The sequence below is a fragment of the Pinus tabuliformis genome, chromosome 7 (assembly GCF_031772625.1).
Source record: "Pinus tabuliformis cultivar Carrire ecotype Pingquan chromosome 7, CPIR1, whole genome shotgun sequence".
NCBI classification, from domain to species: domain Eukaryota; kingdom Viridiplantae; phylum Streptophyta; class Pinopsida; order Pinales; family Pinaceae; genus Pinus; species Pinus tabuliformis.
The window spans coordinates 1493712710-1493738072 of NC_142293.1; positions in this window are offsets into that span (position 1 = coordinate 1493712710).

Genomic DNA, 25363 nt, shown 5'->3' on the forward strand with positions numbered 1-25363 from the left:
CGCGTGGTTGACTTGCTCAACTGATAGCACGCGATCAACGGCGGTTTTCTCTCACCTCTACCTGCCACTCATCGATCGTTGTGTGGAATCGCTTCACTTTCATCCAAAACCTCTTATCGTTTAAGGGCGCCCCGATCAAAACCGCTGGTTTCCAGAGTGCAGGTCCTGCCTTGTATGATTAGTGCTTTTTCCCTTTTCCACCCATAGTCCTGCGGTTCCCCCACGTGACTGAGTGCTTGGGCTTTTCCATTTTGGCCTTGTCTTCCCAGCGATGCCACTAATCGCACATCAAAAATCATCTCTGTTTCCTGATCCAGGGCTCCTAGGAGCTAATTTGACCTCCGGTGTAGTCTCCATGGGCCTGAGTCAGCACACTTTGGTTGAGGTCCTCGTCGTTCCATGTTGGATGCCATTGCCACTAGTTCAAGGTGTTTTTGATCGCTATTTTGGAATTCTTTAGAGATTTGTTTGACCTGATACAGTGATGGTTCTTTGAGAGTATTCTATGGATCCAATTCGGATCACTTGATGTTCTTGCCTCTCTCTTCTTCTACATTAGTATACGTGACAATTCCCCAAAAGTGGAGCTTTCTCCCTTGCTGCAAGACCAATAATAAACATCTGATAATCCTCTGACATTCCATTTAATGTGATCATCATAATATCAGTACTAGGTACTCATTCTCCTATGTCTCCCAACTTATCCTTCAAGTCTTTGATTCTTAAAGGAAAAGCACTAATAGTTTCATTTTATTCCATTTTAATATACAAGAGCTTAGTACTATTCAAAAAGAGGTTTCGAATTGTATTTTTAGTTTCATACACATCCTTCAATGTATTCCATGTTACAGTAGAGGTATGACGAGGAATTATATTATCTTTCATGGACATTCTTAATAATACCTTTGTTTTGTTCTCTCGCTTCTCCCAATCTTGAAACGATGCAAATGTTGAGCTTGCAATAGGTTTTCCTTATTCTCCCTTCATGATGGTCCAGACACCATAGTCTTCAAATAGTGCTCGTATATTGAATTTCCAGTTAACATGGTTGGTCCCATCGAATATATGGACCTCAATGCCTCATTCAAGTATGTTTGTCCAAGTAGATTCGCCATCTTAAGAGTAAAACCCATTCTTCAATAGCACCACCAATTTCTCCAAATATATTTGTAGGAAAAGAAAAATCTCTATCTCATAATGATCCACACCATACATATATTGTATCTTCATATTCACATATTTAAAAAATATTCAACCTTTAAAAGGAATCTACTCATTTACGGCATCTTTTAAAAAAAAAACAAGGCCATCATTGCAAATTCCTGGAATATTTCGGGATCCGACGAACATCCGTTGGATACTCGAATATTTCGAGAATTTGCAATCGACTCAATTTCACCGCATATATATGCTTCTTTGCGCCAAACTAAATTTCAAACAATGTTCACAGGGTCACTAAATAATATTGGTTAATGTGTATTAATTCAACCCGACACACCCATCGCATGTTCAACTACTGCACTGCAGTGCAACAATTCTAATATTCGTAAGATTTAAATGCTCAACACACCTTCCACTGAGATGATAGTGTGCTGATCTGCAAAAAGAAAAAAAATATTCTCGGCCACTTTAACTTCGCCACCTTTCTGTACTTCCACAGGTGGTCAAGATGCGCTCCTCCAACAATCTTACTCCCAACAATCACACCTCTCTTTTCCTCGATGGCTCACCACTGATACACAAGTGTTTATCTTTAATCAATGCCCTATGCCCAAGTTCTTAATAGGCAGACCCACCAAACGATGAAAACATATCGGATCTCTCAAGCGACACCAAGATGCTTCGACCACTCCACATCGTAGGAATTAAAACTTGAGACCTCTTGCCCTTTGATCTCATCTTCATATAAATCTAATCAAAGCGTCACGATCGACTGTATTCATGCGCATCACACATTGTGAGTTAGAAAGAAAAATTCACATAATACGGTGTTGTACCTCGCCAAACACAGTTCCATTGCTGGCATAAAATGATACAATGTTTTGATGTTGGTGTTATATTGTGATGTTGCTTCCCCGTCGATCTTCCAACACTCACAGTCACACCAATGATCTCACAGTCACACCAATGATGATAGGAGACCACCTTTCCCCTAATTATTTCACCTCTTATGCTTCCACTGCGTCATAACCTTGCCAAGATAGATTCTCCTTAATTGAGTCTATGTGGGGATTATGAACCCTGTGTGTGGACACAACACACTTGCTCACTCCTTTGCACACAAGAACTTTAAAAACAGTGGAAAAATATATAACAATGCTCATATACAATTTTCTCACACACGATATTCAAAATAGCAGTTCCACGTTGGTAATAGTGTTCACACATAGATGAGATCTCGAGGTAATAGGTCGGTTCATGTGGCAGGTCAACTGTCCACGCAAATCATTCAACCCGATCCATAGATATCTTCACGTATTAGCGTGATCATTACTCACTGATTTGACCATATCGGCCGCCTACACGATTCTATGATCACTACACGGGTCCTTCCTTGGTTCTATAGCCTCAACACCAGCCAATAGCTCATGAAAGATTCCCTCAGCGCTATAGGTCATGAACTGCTCTCTTTCACGAGCGTGCCTACTCACCATTCAATGACAAACCTAGTCATAAACCCAACATTCACCTTATGTTATGATACCTTAAATGAATGAAACTCTGCAGTCCTCGGGTGAGGAGCCCATGAGGCTGCAAAGCAGTGCTGCATCTCATTAATGATCAAACAAACTATACATAATTTATAAGAGTACATTTTGTTAGAAGATCAAACAAATTCTCGAATAATATGAACTAAATCTTAAATAAAAAAATGTAATCAAAGCAATACAACAACTTTCTCCTTAGGTATGAGAGATTCACAAGCTTAAGACTCCTTGAGAGCAGTATTAGAAATTTGAGAGTGACGTTACGTAATACTCATTGAGAGTAGCATTTGAAAATTAACAAAGAATGTCGCTCTTGCTAAGTATCCTGCCATTGCCAAGTTGTTGAAGGACAAGAGGAATTACGGAAGTTTTGCTTTTTTTTTTAATATTATGAAGTGGCCACGACAGCAACTAAACTTATAAGCACTAGCAACCACGCTATAATAGAGGATATTTCGCACACAGCAAATTGTATTTCATAGACTTGCCACGACATTGTCTCCATTGAGATATGAAAACTATATAAAATATTATTCACAAAAGTTACACAATGCACATATAACTAATATATTGTTTATACTAATATCAAACTTACATCTAATTAAACTATTTTTCGTACTCATCATCAAACTTCTTTCCTAATAGAGTAGTTATCCAAAAACAAAACCCTTTTCATATAACTTCTATCTCAGGTGGTTCTATCTGATGCATTAACTCGATCGCACATTCTGCTGTCATTTCAAGTCTGGTCGAATAGCAACGAACTCCAGCATATTGATATCGCTGGAAGCAGACACCTTTAGAAGCAACTCAGTAACTCGTTGTTTTCAAGGGCCCACCCAAAATCACTCCACAATTTTCTCTCCTTACCTCTCTAGCTTGTTTCTGCAGCTAAAAAACTTCTAATGCATATTTATATATTTAAAAATACATTTTTAATATATTAATTTATGATAGGTAAAAGTATTAAAACATAGTCCGTTAGGGGTAGCTCAAATGGTAATGGTCATGGAAATGAAATGTCATCGAACCAGAAGTATTGGGTTCAAATATTGTGATATCCTTCTATCTGGGTGAGAAGTTGGACATGGTGAAGATGTAGTTCTATCAAGCTTAAAAAAAAAACATAAGATGAGAGTTTAAACCAAAAATAATATGTTTTTTGAACTTGAAGATGTTACAAAGTACAAATAATAGTTGCGGAATAAAAGTATGGACCATACAATTTACCAACTATGCATTAAATGATTATTTGTTCTTGTCTTGAAAGGGTAATTTTGTACTCCCACTCAGAATTTCATTTAATCCATGTCTTTCAACGGGGGAACAAAAATCTATCAAAAATCTATTGTGTGCTCATGTACTCCCATTATGGTGGTTGTGAGTTTAATAACTGTCGTAGTTGAGATTAATTTTTTTATAATTTTACACTCCCACTCAAAATTTCATTTAATACATGTCTTTCAACTTGCAAACAAAAATCTATTGTCTCATCCGCTCATGTACTCTAACTGGGGTATTTGAGTTTAATAACTAAGGTAGTTGAGATTAATTTTTCCAATATAGACTTGCTCTAAATGCAAATTAATGAGATTTAGGATATGATTGCAATCTTGGTTGCAGACCCACCCATTTGTAATATTCATACAGAAGATTAATTAATCTACGCTTAAACGTTTTTATCAAATAATCTCTCTAAAATCCACATAATAGACGAGCCCAAAATTCAACTGAATGCCATGAATCCTATGTTATTTGATATGAAATGTTCAAAATAACTGCAAAAAATTGATGCATAACAGTGCAGATAGTCGCATTATGTGGGATCGCCAGGGTTTTCTACATGCATAGACTACATGCATAGACTATGTTGTGATCGACCCTCCCAATACATTCTCTGTTTGTTAAACTCTCTCTCCTCCAAGTCAGTCGAACATTACACAACGAGTGAAGTAGGGTGAAACAGAAAGTAATGCATGGGTATATTTTTTTTGAGAGGAAAGAAAATGATTTATATAATGTACTATTACATGTTAAAAAAAAATCAAAACAGAATCCAGACTAGTAAGAGAGTATACTCCTCCCTATTCAAAATAAAATAATACATAAGTATCTGAGAAATATCTATTGTTCTCAATTATGCTGCCCATCTACTATTAATATAAATAGACATAGTAGTATCAAAATGTTTCTACAAATTGCGTTATTATATAAACAGTAAACAAAAAAACTAAGGGAGTTGGATCGTGCCTTCCTCTTTGATAGTATTTTCCTCCGGATACCTGTAATGCATATAACATGCACCTTCGTTTAGACTTTTTTTTGGACAGTGAATCAACAACAAAATTCGACTTGAAGTAAATGTGTTGGAACCAAATTTGTTAAAAAGACATCTTGAGAATGCTAATGTGGTTGATCCAGCCGCCTAGACTAAGAAGAGTGAGATAAATGTACCTCAATACCCCATCAATGATTTGGTACAATAAATGCAGGTTTGACATTTCGGGAGAACTACCAAGAGTGGAAAATGGAAGCCAAGCGAATAGACAAAAGATAATGAAATGGGCAATTACGTGGAGGGCATTTCAATATGGCGTGTGGAGAATAGAATCTAAAATCATGTAGAAAGACTTTTACAATGGGAATGGAAGAACATGTGGATAGATTTTTAAAATAGAAATGAAAAAACACACACAAGAAGATGATTGAGAAATCAGATTTTTAAAATAGAAATAATAAAAACACACAAGAAGATGCCCGAGAAATAAATCTCAATCATCAATTCATCTATTTTTGTATTAGATTAAAAATATTTCATCAACATTAAATCTAAACCCTACACCTACTTTTTCTCCCTACTATAAAAGCTCTATTCTGAAATAGACATGCCTAAACATCCCCTCGTCTCGTGAAAGGTTGCAATGGCCACATTGAATGGAAATGGTTCACACGCAAGGGATTTTTCATTGATAATGTAAGAATGTTTGAATCTCTTCAAATATACCATGGTGATGGTTCACCCGCATATAGTCTTAATCGATATGATCTAATTCCCATCTAGCTCTATTCTGAAATAGATATGCCTAAACATCCCCTGGTCTCGTGAAAGGTTGCAAAGGCCACATTGAATGGAAATGGTTCACACGCAAGGGAGTTTTCATTGATAATGTAAGAATGTTTGAATCTCTTCAAATATATCATGGTGATGGTTCACCCGCATATAGTCTTAATCGATATGATCTAATTCCCATCCATCTTGTAACAGTACAAAGTAGATATAAAGTTAATTTCTTAATTAAAATCGTAATCAAACAAATAAGCACATATCTATATTATCTGTGATCAAAGTCTGCCAGATGAGAACAAGGTTTTGGGGACGACTCTCTACCCAACCGTAGGCTCAATTGTGCAAGGATTTGCTACAACTAGCCACCCCCGAGCCCTCAATCAACATACTACTGCAAGTGACTCAGTCTTAGAACACCATTCTCCCAAGAGAATGAAAGATAGAAACTCAGAAAGATCGAATGCCTCCCATCCTCCTCACCTATAATAAATAGAGCAAACATTGGATGGGGAACCACATACACACACTCCATGTGTCTACATGTGACTTTGATTTTTAGATTTCTTTACTTTTCTTTTGATTTTTTAGTTTTCTTGTTTTATTTCTTTTCTTTTCTTTAGCTTTCTTGTTTTATTATTTCTTTTTTTTTTTTTCTTTAGCTTTCTTGTTTTTTTTTCTTTTTTTTTTTCTTGTTTCATTATTATTATTATTATTATTTATTTATTATTTTGTGTATATTTTTAATATCATTTATGATTTATTATTTTTATTATTTAAGTGATTTATTATTTATTATTTATTATTTATTATTTATTATTATTTTATTATTTATTATTTTATTATTTATTATTTATTATTAAGGGGAGGGATATTACATACTCTCCCTTTTTAAGGAACTTCGTCCTGAAGTTATGTTTTTATTATTATTTATTATTTACTTTTATTTACTTCATGTTGCCAACACCCTCTGCTGAACTAGTATAACCAGCAGGCATTGAAAGTCCCCAACACCCCAGAAATCTCAAGGAATCTCTGTCCTTTTTCCCACTTTCAGCACCAGGCATAGGCCTGACCCGGTCTGTATCCTAGTCCAAGGCTGGCCCCAAGGCTCGCACCTGACTCAGACCTCATCTGCCCCAAGGCAGGCATCCGGTACACTACTCAATGACTCCAGGCATCTCGCAAGGTTGGCACACTCCCTCCCCAACTACTAAGGCAGACAGTCCTAGGCATCGAAATCCTTTACATTCCTTCCAGACTTCGACATCCCAATCCAATAATAGGTACCTAGCCTAGAACATCAGGCACTTGGCCTCCTCAAGATGGTTCCATAGCCCTTCAAGAGCTATACATAAGATAAAGGAACCACTGGCATATGTAGTGTTGATTGAGCTTTCTCCCGAGCCCATATGATGTTACTTATTCTCCCTCATGCATATGGGCTCACACGAGATCATCAAATAAACCAGCCCTCTCGACCCATTTTTGGAGTCTTGTGAATCATCACACCTCAACATGTATCCAATGCATTAACCATGCCATCATAGTATCATAGGAAATAGTCCACATGCCAGGGCTTACATGTCATCATGAGAACATTCATCTTTGTTAATCGCAACATTATGAATAATAACAAACTGCATGCTCATGCATGTCATAGATTTGTACACAACTATCGCATGCTTCAGTTATACCATCAACATAATTATATCAAAGACATATCATGACTTCACATAATTGAACCACATGTCAATAATCCTCATATTATAGCATCATAATTCCTATGCCACGTTATTCATATCATATCCATAATGAGTATTGAACATTAAATACCTATCATCACGTAGTAAATGAATATGTCAATATACCTTGACATAATGTCATAATACCTGTGCATATCGCTATTATCATATGGATACATTATCACTATAAGAACCATATGTAAATCATTATCTTCCTACCATGATATCATGAAACATATGTTTTCATCAAGTTGTCAATTACTTTTCAATAATCATTTCCACTTCTTTCTACTAGGTAGCTGATCATTTACCCCATCAGTATAATCATCTAAGTACATGAACCTCATGATCTTGAGTCTTAATGTCTCATTATACCATCATTATTTAAATCCAAATTAAAATCCCTTGGTTTTACATCCAATTACCCTTTGGCTTACTGATTCCAATACCGCTATATGAAATTGTATATAAACACCGTTTCATCATGATTTAACTTTATATCATGCTTAATTTACTTGTATGAGGATTTGTTGATCCATGTTGACTTATCTAACAATTAGCACTTCATGCACAAAATATTTTCTTATCTCGTTGAGTTCGTCAAGTTCGTATCTCAATACCACTTGATTGCTTTATCATAAATTCACCCTTCCTCAAGTTGGGCAAAAGACTCTTTCTTATTAAATAGTATCATTATTTTAGATTTTGAAACAGTTGGAAACATTACTACCATCATTGTCCATGAAAACTTAAATGTGAGGTGTTATGTGGAAACAACCTCTTTTAATGTTATGGGAAGTCCTACTCATGAAATAATGAGTGAAACTTAGTCAAGGACAACCTTTATTAATTGACTTTCACTTATTTTGTCACTATGTATGCAATCCTTCTCAAGGTATCCTTATAAAATTTCTAGAAACATTAAGATAGCTACCAAATGTAATCCGCTTATCTTTTCCTATTTTAAGATAAAATCTCCTAATCCTTCATCTTGTTATCCATAATTCATTCATATAGTTAGTCACTTATGGAAAACTTTACAATGTGGCTCTCCCATTGTTATAGATGTTGTTTTGCACACAACTTATCTTCTCCATTCTATTTTATCATACCTTATAGGTTCCTAAAAATGACCTCCATGATTTTTCAACTTCACTAGTTGATTGTCAATATTTTCTTCTTTATGTGCATCATCCTCTTATAGTGATACGTTTAGAGTACCAAGTTATGATTATACCAAACTCTTCCATAGGTTGTCTCTTCTTACTGATTTCTTACCCTTGTTGTGATACCTTTTCTCTACCACCTTAAGCATCTGACCCAAGTTGGCCATAATCACATGAACTATCATTAGTTATCATCCTTTTAGAAAAATTGCAAGTTTCTCCTTTCCATTTCTCCTTAGAAAACTTTATCCACTATATGCAATTATACTCATAATCTAAACTGAAATCCAAATCTGTACGATTTGCCATTGAGACTAAAATATACAATCCTGTGGTTTATATATATATATATATATATACTGCAAACCCAACTGATTACTCAAGAATGAAGGGGACTTCAATGGTAGCTTGATGATATGAGTAGTAAATGAGTAGATACATTTAATTTGAATGGCAATTGCAATGCTTTATTAGAAGATCATATTGAGAGAATTGTATTCTTGCAATAATAGACCAGAGAAATGCCAAGCAACTGCTATCGCTAAAGGACATTGAGAATAACAACCCAACCTAAATAATTAGTGAATAGTATGATCAACATTCAAGGAATGTTATCTCTGTGTTTTTAGATCAGATTGAACAATAAAATAATGAATAGATGCAAGTGAACAATGATTAGCTAAAGGTAATAAGATATCAAAGTTTATCCATTGTGAATTGGAACAGATTTCACCATTTTAGAGCACTTTAATTGGTGACAATCTCAACTTCAATTATCTAATTAATTCAAGTGCTATGTAAACTGTGCTGTAAAATGAACCGGTGGTGAGTAGTTACATCAAAATTAAAGATTTGTTACAAAAACATGCCAGTATACCATATCAATAGTGCGATCTTTCAGAGAATTACACATCATCAATTATGGGTAGATTATCACCATCAAGATTATAAGATTATATACTTTTCCAATGAATCAATGAGTAATAATAAAACTATATCTTAATTATGTGACTCATTTAGAATTTCACTTTGTTCTATGGTCATAATGGAGAGAGCTATGCAAGCACAAACAACTCAAAAAAAATGAGATATTGGTTTTACCTTGTAATGAGATTCGAATGAGAGAAGAGAACCACCAAGGAAAGGACCGGTATCCAAACCAAATAATCTGTTGTCTATAATGATGCATGAGAAAACCAATGAGGAACTAATGAGTGCACCAAACTTTAACTTATACCGGCCAAACACTTATACTTGATCCTCCAAAACAAATGTTGATACCCCTAGAATTTCAGGTCTCACTTCTTTAATATCAGACTTTTGTGATGATTCTTAAGAAATAAGCTAGATGTAGCTAATTTAACAAGTATATTAGCCTACCAAAGCCAGATCAGTTATCAAAATGTGATGAAAAATAAAGTTGAAGAACTGTAAAGAAAAGAAGGTTGATCTAGAGACCTTGTACGAGAAATAAAAACACAACTGTAACTCAAGATTCATCACTGAAGAAGCATAAAATAAGAACCAATATACTCAATAATAATTATTATCAAAGTCTAATAAGGTTAATAAGCTATCCTTATTATCAGATTTTATGAGTTTAATAAGATATATTTTTATCATAAATCATCAAAAATCACAATACTTAAACCATAAATTATCAACAATCACAAATTTTGTAGTATAAAACATGGAAAACATGAGTTAGAAGGTAATAATGATGTTAGAATAAAACTTAGAGAATTGTCTCAATGTAAAATTCCAAATTCGAATGACTAAAGCTTAAGAATATTGGTGGCATTATTGTGTTAAGAAGGTACTTGAATTTCGAAAGAAATTTATTCATCATTATATGTCACACCAATATTAATTTTACAGATTCATGATTTTTAAGGATAAAGATAAATTGAAATTTTGTTCTATAGAGTGAAATATTTAAGTATCTGTTTAAGCAATCATAACTTATGTTAGAAGAATTAAATGGACTGCTTTTAACAAAATAAATCGTTAAACAAATTTATTGAATGTATCTTGATATTCTTATGGCTACTAAATGATTACTCTAAGGGAATTTAAGAAATCAAACAACAGAAGAAATATTCCACACCATAAAGAAGAGACACCACCACCCAATCCAAAACGAAATCGGATGACTGGGAAGGTTATCCCTCCAAAAAATAAAAATCATTTTATTAATAAGATGGCCTGCCTACAAGCACACCTGCGAAGGCAACACCATATCAAACCCTTAACAAGCTTTAATAGCTACCGGGTTTTACATTAATTACAACATAAAGATGGAATCAACACCAGGAAACTCTAAACAAACCTATTGGCTATAATACATTTTAGCTATAATGAGAAGGCACTTCTCAACCATAGTGCATAACAATCCTTCAGTTACTCACAACTACACCAGAAGCAAAATCACGAGGTGGTGGTAAATCCCCATAGTCTGATAATTCTGTCTGTCTACTGCCAGATATCAGTATCTAGCAACCGAATGTCTCCCAACCGTTTGTAGCCAAAACGTCCACTAGTGGTCCCACGATGACTTGTCACCACTAAAATAGTTTATTTTATCTTAAACAACAACAACAATATATATATATATATATATATATATATATATATATATATATATATATATATATATATATATATATATATATATATATATATATATATATATATATATATATATATATATATATATATATATATATATATATATATATATAATTTTCTACAAAACTTAATTTAAATTGGAAAATAAAATAATTTATAAATTATGTAGGCCTTCAATCCATCCAACACCTCAGTTTCCTTCCAACAAGCTGGCACTAACGAACACATTAACCCATATAAAGGTTGTAAATTACGTAGCATGCTTACTCTGCAATAGAAATTCATCATATTTTATAGATAAACTTACTGTAGAGTTTTAAAATCCAAAGAGATATATGACATCAAAGATTCAATCATAATCAGAAGTTTGCCTTAACAGTCATTGCATCACATGGCCACTAGAAATCAAGTCAACATCTGCTCTGCATTTCCAAGCTAGAGAACATAAATTCCCAACTAAAGATTTAGGGAAACCATTCCTAATATGAAATACTGAAGATAAGAATATGAACTTAAATGCCTAAAGAGTCCGGGACTTTATAATTTGTTTAATTCTGGAGCTAAGAGAAAATTTGAAGGATAAACAGAAAATTCGAAACTACCTTAACTTTTTGGCCTTGAGCTGTATTAATAACCAAAACTCTTGAAATATAGATCAGATACGGAAGGGGCAACTTGAGATACAATGCACCTGGACCTGATTCCTTCTACATAAATAGCTTGCCGAGTGGATCTTCTTCCAAGACAATGTCATCACTAAAATTTCGAGAAAACGCTGTTAGATTGTCATCTCCAGCGCACTTCGAGCAGAAGGTGGATATGGGAATCCAAAGGTCCTGATAAAAATGAGTTAAATATAGGGTATTAAGTCTTGTATCTATCCCATCGATCCATAAACTCCCACTGGGAACCATCCCTCTGATGGTGAAAACAATACCTAAGTCCAAAACAAGCCTTCTTTCCACGAGCTCTCTTCGCAACATCACTTTATACCCAGAGAGAAGAGGAGCCTCTCCTCACACAGGGACTTAGGCTCAAAACATGAACAGAAAAGATCAATCATGAAAAGAAGATCCTTTGGGGGCCTCTCCCTATCAATTTTTTTTTTTTTAATCCAGCTCCACTAACACATCACAGGATTTGATTTCTTCCCACAACTTGTGCCATTGTGAGGATGCTCTCACCACGTAATTCTGGAAAACACCGTTCTCCTTCTCGTGGTTACGCGCAGCCTTAGTAGCCATGACATTATACAAAGGAGAGGAAGCCGCCTGCTCAAGACCATCCAACATTACCACTACCCAACCCATTGCCTCACCATTCTTCATCTTCTCCATGGCTTTTGCCCTCTCTAACAGCTTAGAGTGGAAGCCAACACGTGCATTGAGGTGTGGCAGGTCTTCAGGCAGCAAGTTTCCATTCCTGACAGCATCATAGAATTCCCACATGGTTGATTCCAAAAGAGACTTCAACCCAGTTTTATGCTTAACACCAAATTCCCAAAGCCATGGACCAACTATCGCATCGTCATTAAAATTCTTGATATGGTAGACCTCTATCCTTGATGGTAAGTCAAGCACTTCTCTAGCGATCTTCAAACTATATACATCATGTAGAAACCTCTGCTGGGGTAAACTCTTCGCTAACGCAAAGAATTTAAGAGCATCCTTGAGATCTCCACCCCCACGCACAAGATTCGACACGCGAGCCCAATCGTGCATCTCGCCCCCACCAATAACCTTCTGGATCCCATTCTCAAACATGCTCATCACGGTGGGGACCCCTCTAGCCCTTCTGAGACCGATGTCTAGTAGAACTTCGAGTCTGAATCCTTGACGGTACAATGACAACAGAGGAACTTGGTTTTGGATTTGAGGGGACAACTCTGCTACCACTCGCATCCCCACCTGCCTGAGGGACTCCTTCAGCTCCAGGGAACACATTAGCCATAATGGTCTTGAGACCACAGGGTTGGGGGGCACCAAAGGTTCCCCACTGGGATTTCCTTCATCTCGTTCACTCGGAGTGACAAAGGGAGATGCTGCAGGTACTGGGACACCAGCTGCATCCAAGTAGGCATGAAAACACCTCGTCCCCTTGGGATCCCCCTTCTGCTCAGAATGCTTAGTCTTATCCATATAGAAGGTCTGAAACTATTAGCGAATGTCGGGTACTCAGCAATGAGTGGCCTTCCATTCATTAGCGACCTGGGAGGCGAACTGGGTGCAAGCAGCTTCAAGATTTGCTGTCGTGAGATCATCACGGTGGGGAACAGGCGCGACATGGGACACAAGCCACTTATCGACACATCTCAACACAAACTCCTCCTTGCCGGGCTTTAGTCCCTATCATTCTATATTACATAAAACATACAAAATATGAGGCATATTTAACATAATTTCAAAACCCTATTCTCCGTGAGGACTACAAGCATAGCACTTTAAGCATAAACAGACAAAGAATAGGAAAAATAAAATAAATCAACAGAAGCCGTTGACTTGGTTTGGTTCCTCCTCCATTTTATGGCTCATTGGGTTAAAAAAAAAAATGTAATAAATATGCGGCATCCGGAAAGTAAGCATCCTGTATTATCTTCAAAACAAGTCAAGTTAAAAATCCCAACAAAATATTTTTTTTTTTTTTAAGATGCCCATAGGCCCTAAGGGTTGAGCCTTGCTCTGATACCATATGTAATAGTACAAAGTAAATATAAAGTTAATTTCCTAATTAAAATCATAATCAAACAAATAAGCACATACCTATATTACCTGTGATCGAAGTCTGCTAGATGACAACAAGGTTTTGGGGATGACTCTCCACCCAATCGTAGGCTCAATTGTGCAAGGATTTGCTACAACTAGCCACCCTCGAGCCGTCAATCAACGTACTACTTCCAGTGACTCCTAAGTCTTAGAACACCATTCTCCCAAGAGAATGAAAGATAGAAACTCGGAAAGATGGAATGCCTCCCATCCTCCTCACCTCTAATAAATAGAGCAAACATTGGATGGGGAACCACATGCACACACTCCATGTGTCTACATGCGACTTTGATTTTTAGCTTTCTTTACTTTTCTTTTGATTTTTTACTTTTCTTGTTTTATTTCTTTTGTTTTCTTTAGCTTTCTTGTTTTATTTTCTTCTTTTCCCTGTTTTTCTTGTTTCATTATTATTATTATTATTATTATTTATTTATTATTTTGTATATATTTTTAATATCATTTATGATTTATTATTTTTATTATTTATTATTTATTATTAAGGAGAGGGATATTATACATCTTCCATCAGAAAGGGACAAGGATGTGATTAGGATGATATTAAGAAATGCGTGTATACATCTATATCATCTTTATTATGTGATCCCATTCATCTTCCTTTAGAGAGGGATATATGATTAGGATGATACTAGTAAACCTATTTATATATAGGTATTGTCTTCATTATGAGAATAAGTGTGAATAAGCATTATGCTGTGTAATTTTTCCTAAAATGGAAGTTACACTCCAGATTGTATAAAATTTATTATGGAGATTGAAATATTCTAGCCTATTTCTCTTTAAAAGTTAATCAATAACAAATTGTAGTGCATAAATTTTAGGCGTTTTCTGGTAAATAGTAATTTACTTTTATTTCATAAACAAGATTCTTGATTATTTGTATTAAGTAATATTTTAATTAAATGATATACATGGTAATGTAATTACATAAATATTTATTTTGGACAGGCCACGTTTTACTGTAATGAGAAAGTTGTTGATCAATCTTATATAGGATGAGACTCTTTACTTTTTAGATCTCTGTTGGTTTTTTTGATGGTGTTGTCCAATATGGAGACTATGGATGTGGTATGGTTTTGTGGGGAACTCAATATCATTTATGGTAGCATGGTGGCTCTGGTTCCAACACAGATGCTATGGCTTTATGGGAGCTACTTTGGTTTGCTCTCCACAAGAACATTAGCTATCTAAATATCTATGGAAACTCTAAGGAATTAATTGATGACATCAAGGAAACCACTAAGTTCTGTCCCCCCTTCTCCTTCGGTGGCTTAGGAGGATCTAGCACACCCTCGTTTTTCTCCTCTCATACACCATGTGACATGTATACCAAGATGTAATATGATGGCTAACAACTTCTCTAAGGCTACCCTTGCAAATCGTTTGGTATACCGAGGCCGGCCTTGCAAATCTTCTGGTAGACTACACTATCGATACTTGGTTGAAAACAAGGTACTAGAGGAGAGAAAGTTTCGCCTCCCATGAACATCTCGACACCCTACAACTAGACACTATGTGGGATTTGCAGTTATTCTAGTAATATCGAGTTTCTAACATGTGCATTTAGTTGAATTTTTGAATTACATTACTATTACATCTTTTTTGATAGACAATTTTTTGATAAAAACCTTTCTTATCCAACACTTTGTTTTAACTGGATTAATGAAACCATCGACTAAATATATGTACCATTTTTCTTTATAATAAAAACAATATTTTTTCCTTCTTAAAAAATTAAATTATAATATTAAAATTTAAATTCCCACTAACTTTACTAGCACAATTATTTTTCTTACATCTATATCCTAATGTGTCACATTTAACAGCCATTTAACTAATATATTTAGGATCGTTCAGCAACCATTTATATATATCCTAACATATCTCATTTAGCGGCTATTTAACTAATATACTTAAGACCATTTGGCAACCATTTAATAATATATTTAGGACAAGTTGTAAACATTGTTTAAATAAAAGTTATTGCTGGCTATAAATAAAAGTTTTGCTTCCTGTTCTCTTCATCGGGGCCAGATCCACATTTCAAAACTCATTAGCAATTTCTACAAATGAAACTAAATGGCTGTAAATTTTATTTAAAATTAGTGCGGAGAATAATGGAAATTTGGCAAGATTATAATAAAATTTATTAATTTTTTTTGGAAATCTAAGTTATAGTTGTCAAACTTCAAGATTTTGGATGCATCTCTTATCTTTTTATGTCAGTGCAATAGTGAAAAAGAATTATTATAATTACACCTTGTAGATCCTATGCTCATCCCATAAGGGATACCAAAATTTGGATAGATGTGAAAATTTGGAAAGAGATATTTAAAATTACCAGAGATTTATCAAAAATGAGATGAGTAACTTGAATTGCAAGGGAAAAAAATTCAAATTGTTAGGAATTCCTAGTTTGTATACCCATTAATGCAATAGCAAGGGATACCAAAATTTGGATAGAGCCACCTAAAATAGTACCACAAAGATTTATCAATAATGAGAGGATTAAACTAGATGATTAAATTGAATTATAAGGGACAACATTTTGAATTATTAGGAATTGGAGGGCAAAATTTATTTCACAATCTATAGGTCCATTAATGTGGTCTGGCTGTATATGCCCATAGTTAGATTTAAACAAGTACATTATCTAGCTGTAAAAATTATACTACCCATAGTTAGATTTAAACAAGTACATTATCTAGCGGTGGACAGATATAACCTAGTCTATAGACCCATTAATGCTGTTGGGTTGTACATGCCCATAGTTAGATTTAAACAAGTACATTATCTAGCAATGGACATATGCAACCCAACAACATTAATGGACCTATGGCCTGTTAAATATTGGTTTCTGAGTTAGACTAGGAAGGACAATGTGCTGGGGCTTTTATTGGCAAGTTGAATGAATGATTGGGTGTTGAGGCCAGTTGGATATTTAATCATGTGGGCATATCCCCAGGTGATGACAGTGGAGTTGGTCAAAAGGATGGTCTTAGTGTAAAGAACCCAAAAATTAGTTTGGAAATAATGGAAGCTTGGAAAATAATGGAAATTTTGACAAAATTATGAAAATATCTGGCAAAATTTTTAAAAAATATAAATTATAACTATCAAACTTCAACATTGTGGGTGCCCAAAAATCCTTGATAGTGTTGAATATATTTCTACCATAAAAAAACGATTCATACACTCCACTACTTTTTAATATTTTTTTAACCCAATTCCTTAAATAAAATCTACTATCCAAGCAAATTTGAATATCTCTAGACAACGTCAAAAGGATGTGTCGTACTTGTGCCGTACTTACCAAGCCACAATCGCTATCTCATGCGTATTAGAATTTCCAACTAGTGTTTACTTGTCTTTCATATATGACAGTCTAGTTGTTATGTCATCGAAGCTTGTTCACTCAATTGTTTTTAGCTGTAGTAATCTGCTACAATCTTCAAGTTGTATCACCATTGACATCAGAGCTTGTATTCTTGATTGTGAACTTCGAGTTGGGAATTTAGAACTTATAACACATCCACAACACCCTTTTGTTGACCGACAATTCAAGACAAGGTTTTTCGAATGTACTGACGGAGTTATGTTTAATTTTTCAAATCATTTTTTGCACAATTATCTTGAGTTAAGTTAGGTGATCATTTTAATACTAGCACAACCATATTTACCAAGGTAAATATGGTTGATATAAGACGATAGGTGTATATCAAGCATATATATCAACCATATTTTCCAATGTGGTTGATATATGCCGATAGGCTTATATCAACCACATTAATAATTATTATGGGTATTTAGGATTATTATTAACTATATAGGATTATTAATAACTATATAAATATTAACAACCAGATTATTTATATGATGATGATGATGATTATGGTTAATGTCCACTGAGACCAAACTTTGGTCTATCTGACCTAAAGAAACAAATTATTTAGTTTGATTTAATATTTTATTCCTATGCTCAAAAAGCTTGGAGAGAAGCCTCCCGAGCTCACTATAATTTTGACATCGTAAAAGGCTAGGAAGGTCAGTATTGCGACAAAGATTATGAAACTGAGATCTAATGTGGTTGTACGCGAGGCACTCTAAGAGGAAGTGGTTTTCATCCTCGATGTTCCTATTCTCACAGATATGGCAGATCCTTTCCATCCATGGTGTTTTAGGAACTGCCCAACGACTTGTTTCACTATGGAGCTCATGAGAGTTCGTTCTAATCTTCGCTATATTAATTTTCTTCTTTGAGCTAGTTAAAACAGAGAGATACTTTTGATCTTCTAGGGTGGGGTTGATGACCTTCTTATAATAACTTAATTTTCTTTTAGCTGCTAAATCTTTCTCACATCACATTTTTTTTTTGAACTTAGAAGTAACAATATTTTTAATGTTATTAATGTTTTGCAATGCATCATTCTCATTGATCTCCCAAATGTTTAACCAGGCCCTCGTGTCTTTATACCACCCCCGCTTGAGCCTTAGGTGGTTTTGGTTGGAATTTAAAGCTAACTTAGGAAGTCTATGATCTCCTATGTTATTGAGTTTGTGCTTGTACAATAGAAGCCTAGTCATAGCTATTCTCTTGATATGGGAAAGACCTACTTCTATAAGGAGAATAGGATAAAGTGTATTGCTTTTAATTTTCAGGTTATACGTTATAAAACGCTTCTGGATTTTCTCAATCTTTCTCCAGGATTCTCTAGAGATGCTGGAAACCCAGACCTCACATCCATATAAGATAACAGGAGTGACTAAAGTTTCAAAGAGGAGCTTCTTTTTTCCCACATTATGAGGTTTTCCATTTTACAATTATTTTCAAGACCAAAATAAGCTTTCCACCCCCCATTAATCCTTTTCTCAATGCTATAGTTCCAATTGAGCTTGCGATGAATATCAATTCCTAAGTACTTGTAAGAATACACTTCCTCCAAGTTATTATTGTCATACATAAAATTAGCGTAAGTGTCCTTCTTGGATTTGATAATCATAACTTTTGTTTTGTCAGTGTTAACAGTCATACCCATGGTAGAGCAGAAATCCTTAAGAAGCCTAAGTTGCTTATCAAGACCAGATGGGCACCTTGCGAGAAGAACAATATCGTCAGCATAGAGAAGAAGGATGATGACTATCCTAGCTAAGATCGTGCCAACACAACCTGCTTTCTCTAAATAACCTTCAAGCTTGTCGATGTAAATGCCAAATATTAGATTATTATTATATTATTTAAATAACCTAATAATATAATAATAATAATAATAATAATATTATTATTTGATTATAATATTATAATAATATACAAATATAATTATTATTATTATAATAATATAATCAATATTATTATAATAAGAACAACAAAGACCAATTATTTATTATTTATGATAATTAATAACTATACAAATAATAGCAACTATATTCTTATATTCTTATATATTTATGATTATTATATTATATAATATATTATAATATATATAAACTCATAATAATATTAGTAATTATTATTATTATTATTATTGTTCTTAGGGTTTAGTATTTTTAATATTTATCTTAGGGTTTGTATACATAGGGTTAATTATTATCAGTATTTAGGATTATTAATAACTATATAAATATTAACAACGAGATTATTTATATATATTATTATATAAATATTACAATAATAATATAAACTCGTAATATATATTAATTAATAATAAGAATAGCTCATAATAATATTAGATTATCATTATATTATTAAAATAATATAATAAATAAAATTATAAAAAAATAATAATTATATATAATAATAATAATAATAATAATAATAATAATAATAATAATAATAATATTATAATATTATAATAATATTACATTATTATTATATTATTATAATAATATACAAATATGAGGGCTTCAGGCTTCGTCGGAGGAGTAGCGCAGCATTGATAAGGAAGGCAGACCTGACGATTTATGAATGCGGGGGTATAATATTTGACATCCGAAAAGTCGATCGCAATTGCGCATCGGTGAAGTCCCAAGACGCATATCAAATGCCCATTTGGAATCCGCCGATGTGATTTTATTATTGGAAAGCACACTTTTCAATGAAGGGGAAATATGATTGTTAAATGAATGTTTGCAGGTCTAAAAGCATAAATCAATTATGAATGAGAAACAAACGATTTATTGATTTCTTAAAGATTATCCCGCCTCCCTATGACAGCTCACTATTTATCGCAATCAGAGTTATGAAAAGGAAACAACTAAAACATAACGTTTGTGCCTCCCGAGATTTGCGATGTGATGTATCATTATGGCATTTAAGTATCACGATTTGGCAGTTATGGAAATCATTAATAGAGAAATTATGGTTGAATCCTTCGAGGTTTTCATTCATGGTAGCATAACATATTAAAACCCGAATAGTGTGTTAGCTTTGAATGAATTTTTCCTCTGTTACGGTCTTCTGTTTCTTTTTGTAGAGCAAGGATGAATTCATCAATCAAGCAGAAATGTCGCAGAAATCAAAGAAAGTGAGGGTTTCCTCCATAATCAAGGATGAACCAAAAAAGAGGGTATATATATCTCATACTACCTGCCTCGGTCTAGGCAAGGCTTCATGGGAAAGCATATATAATTTACTGAAAGCCGAGGACCCAGTAGAGATTGAAGAAGAAAGGGCAAGAACAGATTCAAGTGACAACTCAAAGACTACTCTTAAAGATTTTGCCAGCTCTTTTCCTCACAGAATAGTTGCCCGCACCAAAATATTACCCTACAATGACTTGGTCAAATGGGTAATTGAAAGTATCAACATAAATGACATAGCATTCTTTACGGCTGATGGAAAAATGTTCGGGTCATTCGAGGCAGAAGATATCAAAAAGATATACCATTTTCCGCAACCATAGAAGCATTACAACAAGGAATTTGTAGAACCTTTTGCCAAGGAAAATGACCTGGAGTAGACCCTTCAGGTAGTGGAGGCATTTTGCAAACAAACACAAGCACAAATCATCGGGTATGTACTTCGTAAACTCCTTAGCATCTCCTTACTGCTATGCTAGTGCTATGACATGTAGACTCTTTGGAGTCGTTGATTCAGCCAGGTTTTCTATAGAAATGGTGCCCTTAATGTAAGCGTTAGTTAACTCTTATATCATGGATTAGGCAACCATTTTGTCTGATAAAATGGCCAATCAAATCCTTGATTACAGAAAAAATAGGTTTGTGACTACTCGGGTAATACCCCCATTTTATATGAGTGCCTACATCATGGATACCATATGTTTTAATTCTGATTACCCCATTTTAGGTTGGAAATGGAATCCACAAGACCCAACCCCCATTCATCTCTATCATAAGTATTTATGGAAGACCCATTATAAAAACCATATTTATAAAATCTTCCATGGTTTTTTCTTTCCCGTTCACTATGCTATATTCAACAAACCTGCGTTGTCCAATGAAGCGAGTGTGAATCTAACATCAATTGGTAGTTGGTTTAGTGAAGATAAGTTCACCTATATAAGAGCTTTTGGCAGCACTGCAAATCCACATGTCCTACCCTTATACATTCCGGATAAACTATTTTCCAGAGAAATAGCTTATCAGATAATAGAAGCAGGGATGTCCAGAAACCTAAAGGAGTCCAAAAAGAAAATGTGGCCAAAATTCCCCCTCTGATGTGGTACTTATACACTGCATGACTTTAAACATGCAGAGAAGGAAGCTGAGAAAATTAAAATGTTAAAGTTAGCAGTCATTCCAAAGAGGCAGTATGATCCAAAAGCAACTGCCTACAACTTTACCACTCATGTCAAACTTGCCAAGTTTGAACATGAGAAAGATGATTATGATGATTTTTTCACTTCAACTGGGTTATCTTCTCAAGTAAAACATGTTGCAAAAATAATATTGGGAGCAGAGGGATTAGAGGGATTTCTAAAGTTCAGAACAGATAAGTTGCAAACTCTACCTTTGGACTTATTAAATACCACCCCTATGGTGCAACATGAGGGCCACAGTGAAGGAGAAACTATAGAGAAGACTCCTGAAAAGGAAAAGAACCCTAAAAAGGAGAAAAGTCTTGAGAAGGACCAAACAAATGAAGGGACTACTAAGATCCTTGATACTAATGTTACTATTGATCCTACTTTAATCAAGGAATGGGAACAATTTGATCTAATCATAAAAAACCTAAATGACTCCAAAGAACTTACTACATCAAAATCACCAGAACTTGAGGTTACTAATGTTCCAATTCAAGGTGCAATCGGCACACACAAAATTTAGCAGGATATTGAAATAATTCCAGAAAATCCCACAGAGGAGATTGTTATGAAAATACAAGAAATACCACCACTAGATGTATTCTATAGTTCAAAGCATAGGGCCATGGTCAAGAGACAGAGGAAAAAGAGGAAAATTGATGAAGGACCTCTTTCAATTCCTCTTGCCGAACCGATGAGTGTGGTATGGAAAGACTCAGAAGTCAATCCTTCTGAGGATTTAACAAAATTATCTTAGTATGCAAGGGCTTACACAGCCGCAACAATGGACAAAGCCTCAAAAGTCAGTTAGCTAATCAGAGAAAAGGACCAGAGGATCAATCAACTTGAAATGCAATCAACAAAAGAACAACAAAGGATTAGTAAGCTTGAACAGAAGCTAGCAGAGCATAGACAACAAAATGAGCAATTAAAAGAGTAGTTGAATATGGAGAAACGAAAGATTGATCAGCAGGCTCTCCAGAAACAACATAAATTGTTTGAAGAGCTGAGCAGGTTTCAGATGGAAATTGAACAGGAAAAGAAGGCTAAGGAAGATCAAATTGCAAAATTCCAATTACAAATAGAAAAGTATAAAGCTTATCCATAGGTTAATGAATTCAAGAAAGAAGCCTTGGAAGTAACCAAAGCATTATCCCAACAGTTAAACATCACTTTCCATAATATATATTTGGCTGACCCTTTGTGTAACATCTCTGCATCATTGATTGATAAGGCAGTTGACACTAGACTGGAGTTGGAAAAAGTAGATGAAAAGATATCAAATTTTCTTTCTTGGCAAGATTCAAAAGAAGGAAAGGCTGCCAATTTGCCTAAAATACAACAATCACACAAGGAAATCTTGTTTTCAGAGTGGGAATCACAAATAATGAAAGCCGAGAAGGTGACTTCTAGAGCTAGAGTTGTAATGAACGGAGTAATCGAATTAGTAAATGACAGTTTATATATGGCTAATTTGCTCTCTGATTTCTCTCCAGGAAAAATCTCGAAAGAAAAAGCACTAGAACCAAATGGAGTCAGGATCTTGCAAACAGAGAGAAACAAATCGGAGAACTACAAAATTTGACATGGGATGCATTCTGGCTTTTTCTAGTCAAGCCACATAGCCAACAGATGGCCATGAAATGCCTTTCTGATGCAGTCAACCAAATGATTCCCGAACTATCTGATGCAACCTACACAACGCAACTACATTCCAGGATGAGCCATCCTCCGAAAGTCCAGCCAATGCTCGCAATTTGTGAACTGCAAGCAGAAGAAAGGAAGCAGATTCAATGAATTAGTCCAATCGCTATCACACTGCTATTTTCATATGGCAAATCTCAGATTTTCATGTTACAGTTTTAACAACACGTAGCAATTTTTATTGATAGTTAGTTTTTAGTTTTATTATTTGAAGACCCTTTCATGTATTTAGAAAGGGTCCTCAATTTCTATAAAAATTGACTTGGGAAGTTGCACTTCTGTACTTCTAAATATATATTTTTTATCAAGAGTGGATGTTTTTGTCTTATTTCCTTATGTGAATTAACATGTCTTTGAAAATTTTCTATTGTCGATATATATTTATGTTTTTCAAATATTATTAGGATTTTATATTATTATTACAACATTAATATAATATTTATATAATAATATATAGAAATAATTTGGCTGTTAATATTTATATAGTTATTAATAATATTTGATTATAATATTACAATAATATTATATTATTATAATAATATACAAATATAATTATTATTATAATAATAATATAATAAATATTATTATTATTCCTTACAACCCTTCTGACAATTCCATGTTGGACCATGGTCGGCATCATAATAAAGCATGTTTGACTCACGAATAATAAACCCAAGCGATTGATATTATAAACCCAAGGGATTATTATTTATTTTCATGGTGAGACAATCCTTGCCACAGTGTGACATTCAAACATGGTTGGCTATGATTGACAATGGTTTACCATGATCAATATTATAAACCTAAGGGAATAATAAACCCAGGGATTAATATGAGAAACCCAAAGGAATTGTTGTAGCTTATATTATGTTTTAAGTTTATTTATTAGTTATATCACTAGTGGAGGTCTAAAAATCATTGCAGGGGTTCATCCTTAATGAAGCTCTCTTATTTTCTTTACATGCACAAAGTCTAAGGGAAATGAAGTATTTTGTTTATTATACATTGAAATGGCAAAAGAAAGAGGTGTAAAAGAATTGGCCCCAATATAGGCAAGAATTAAATCAACTCATAATATAAGAAGTTATATGGAGTGGTCCCCTTATATACTTATATATATATATATATATATATATATATATATATATATATATATATATATATATATATATATATATATATATATATATATATATATATATATATATTACTAATGCAAATAGATCGCAATCGTAAAAGTGCAGCGGGTAGGTTATTACCATAGGAATCACCAATTCTCGATTGCAATGAGCACCACGGACCCAAAGCACATTTATATTTTGTTGTAAAGTCCCGACAGGTCTACAGTTATATGCATGTACATATATAAAGACTGCCAATTGCGATTAATGGTGGCAGACCGAAAACATATTTATGTTATGTTTAAAAGCCCGGTGGGTCCGTAAGGCACTGAATACGTATGTTGGTGCATTCAATGATTGTTGATTGTGATATGGGTAAGTTTGACCCAAAACATATTTACGTTATGTTTTAACAGCCCGACGGCTCCGTAAAACATTGAATACGTATGTTGTTGCATTCAATGATCAGCGATTGCGATTTATGATCACGGGCTAGACCTGAAAGGTATATTCATTATGGTTGTAAGTCCCATTGGGTCCGGCATGTCGAAAAGTCTTTTTATGAATGCACATTTTATATATTTCAATTATAAAGAGATTATAATAGAAATGATTGTCGATTACGATATGGGTAAGCTGAACTTGAAAGCCTATGTATTGTGTTTCATGACTGTGGAGAGTCTGTCA